General features: G+C 38.8%; 1 pseudogene; it reads left to right on the plus strand.

Annotated features, from left to right (window-relative positions):
• Positions 1 to 1009: 1009 nt before the first annotated feature.
• On the plus strand, positions 1010 to 2224 carry LOC149211750 (putative protein phosphatase 2C 53 pseudogene; annotated as a pseudogene).
• The last annotated feature ends 1232 nt before the right edge of the window (positions 2225 to 3456 follow it).

The raw sequence follows: 3456 nt of genomic DNA on the forward strand, positions 1-3456 counted from the left end.
GAAATTATGGAAATTAGTGAATATTTTTTTGCCAAAGGTATAGTGATTCCATTCATTTGCTAAATTTATCCCCTAAATTTTTCCTTCTCCTTGTATTTGAGAGTTTGCCCTTGTGAAAAATGATAACCCTCAAATATGGTATAAACTACCTCTAATTGGAAAGTGCTCCCTTGACAGGGATATTGACTCAATCCCTTAATCAAGAGCTGAAACAAACTGCTAATTTGACATGCTAGTTGTAATTAGGAGTTGAAACAAACTGCTAATTTGGCATACTAGTAGTCATAACTTGTAATTTACTTCACTATTATACCTGTTATATATATTGATTGCTTGCTAGTCAATAAGCATTTCAATAACATCAAAATTAACAAAATATTAAACATTATACAATAAACTAATCATTAATTTAATGTTTTTCCATCTCATTAATTGCCTATCAAACTATTCTTATTCAACCAAATGAATCATAACTTAATATTTTTCCATTAATTAAATATCCCTACCAAGCAAACAAGATCAAGATAGAAAATCACTAATGTTTCCTTGCGTGTGAGAACCCCTAGAATAAAGGGATATATGATTTTTGCAAGCACATGAAGGTGAAAAAGGGACATGCCAAATGCACCTTATCTTGCTTTTGATGGATGGTGAACGAAGGTGGTTTGTTGATTCTGGGTCATGTCCCCCCTGGGTATAGCTAAACAGGTAACGTTGATTCTGGGTCATGTCCCACCTGGGTATAGCTAAACAGCTAACGGCATAACAAGAATATATCTTCCTTCTGGGTCATGTCCCACCTGGGTATAGCTAAACAGTTAACGGCATAACAAGAATATATCTTCCTTCTTGTTATGACCGGGCCGTCGTCCACTCTTTTTGGGCGAGTTCTAAACAGCTGACTTATTCTAGATGTGATTTTACTTGAACGCAATATAAACGCTCACTGTCTCGGTACAAGCAAAGCGACGCAACAAGAAGCTTCACTTTCAGAGGCAGCATTGTGAACATGGCTAGCATTTTAGCAGAAAGCACTGTAGCTGTCTTCGACTCCTACAGACATCGTTCTATACACGATTGTGATATTGAAATACGGTCTGGTTCACCCTGGAACCATGGCTCCCAGACGCCTAGGAGCAGTTTTGTGCAGTCTCGGCTGAAGTCTATGCTGACCATCGGAGATGAGAATCTGCTGCAGAGCGAGAGCGAGGAGAAGCAGGTCAAAAGGGTGGAGAAGAAGGTAGTCTCTCCTTGTGTCTGTGCCAGTGTCCCGGAGGAGAATGGTCACATTGCCCGCAAGTGCCATTCATCTCCGCTAGATAGGAAACGGCCGCAGAGGCTACGTATTCCACTCCAATCGCTGGACCTGAATGCGATGTCCGCAGTGATGCTACAGCCGATGGAGGTCAACGAGGAAGGTTTGCATTATGCAGTCGCGTGCAAAAAGGGGCGGCGAGAATTCATGGAGGATACCCACAACGTTATTGTCAATGTTCTGGGTGATTCCAAACAGGCTTTCTTTGGCGTCTTTGATGGTCATAGCGGGAGGGAAGCTGCAGTTTTCGCTGCCCAAAATATTGGGCAAAATATTGTAGATGCTATGCTCGGGTTGGGAGATGAAACAGAGAACACTCTCGAACAGGCCGTTAGAGCTGGATACTTGACAACAGATGCAGAGTTTTTGAAGCAGGAGGTTGGCAGCGGTACTGTTTGTGTCACTGCTTTAATTATTGATGGTAACTTAGTGGTTTCCAATGCTGGGGACTGTCGAGCAGTTATTAGCAGAAACGGTGCCTCTGAAGCTGTTACTTGTGATCATCGAGCTGGAAGGGAGGACGAGCGACAACGGATAGAGAATTTGGGTGGAATTGTGGATCACCGGCAGGGAGCTTGGCGAGTTCAGGGATCTCTAGCTGTATCTAGGGGAATAGGCGATTCGCACATGAAAGAATGGATAACGGCTGAACCAGACACTAGGAAGATTGAAATTACATCTGATTGCGAATTTTTAATTTTGGCATCAGATGGATTGTGGGATAAAGTCAGTAATCAGGAAGCCGTGGACATTGCCAGGCCTTTCTGCGTTGAGAAGCAGCCTGATTTGGCACCATTAAGAGGAGGCATTATAGCTGCCTGCAAAAAGCTTGTAGAGGTAGCAGTAACCAGAAAATCACAAGATGATGTCACTGTGATGATAATACAACTCCCAAGTTTCTGTGGATGAGGTGAAGCCGGAATGTCATCAGAAGAACAGTTGACTAAAGCATCTAATCCAAATTGGGTGTTGAAATCAAAATGACAACACCATATATTCGTTAGCATATTAATAGATCGGAAGGATGAGGGTCCTAATCTTTTATGTAAAAGGGGAGACACCTATATCCATTTTTGTACAGAACCACAAATTGACAGTTCTAATGATTCTTTTTCACAAATATTCTCTCATTCAATTTCAATGATCCTGCATCATCGGGTATTTTGTGGATATCGTTTCGCTATTAATATCATTATATCATCTTAATATAATATATGCTGGTTTTTTTTCTCTGAAAAAAAAATCATGTTGAAATAGGTTACAATTCGTATCATTTGAAGGATCAAAGATGCTATATTAGTCTACTGAACAGTTAACTTAGGACAATTTTGGTGTTATTTGAATTTAGTTGATGATTTTCAATAAGATTTCAATATTTCATTAATGTAAAAATGAGATTTTAATAACGCGGAAGATGTGTAATAAATTAAAATTTAAGATATTTATATGGTATATTACAATTTACCTAATTTATTTAAATTTAAGATATATTATATTAGCATTTGCATTTTATGTTGCAAAGGAAACGCTATAAGGCATGGAGTTGTAAGGCATAGAGTGGGGAAGAATAGCAACATGTGAATGGACATTGTTGAAAGCAAGGGTGGATGATAATGTGTATTATGAAAATGGATATTTTGTTATGGTCAACCTAATGCGATGCAGGGTCTGCCCCTGGCTTAAGGCCTATTCTACGACTAAGAATTCATGTTAATTCATGAAAGGCATGACTAACACAGTTTGAATACTTCAAATCTTGTGTTGCTTTTATCGCTTAAGTGTTTGGAGTAAGTCTATTCTCTGTCGCATTTGTTTTACATTTCCTGCGCTAAAACGTGATGCAGATTCCTTCATTTTATATATTTAATCAGGCTTTACAGGGATTACTTCTGGGTTTATTGTTATTTTGTCTTAAATGCTAGTCTCCATTATGTGGGTAAAAATACTGTATCGTTTAATTGCAATTTATGGATGGATTTGAATCATTGGCCCTTATTTCCTTTCTTTGGGTTCAGATCATTCACGCCTTTAGTTCGCTCGACCACGATGCCTCAAATTCAGTACTCAGAGAAATACATTGATGATACTTATGAATACATGTTTGTAACTCAGAGCTTGCACTATTTTTTTTGTTAAATAAA

Source organism: Pinus tabuliformis, chromosome 1_1 (assembly GCF_031772625.1).
Source record: "Pinus tabuliformis cultivar Carrire ecotype Pingquan chromosome 1_1, CPIR1, whole genome shotgun sequence".
Taxonomy (NCBI): domain Eukaryota; kingdom Viridiplantae; phylum Streptophyta; class Pinopsida; order Pinales; family Pinaceae; genus Pinus; species Pinus tabuliformis.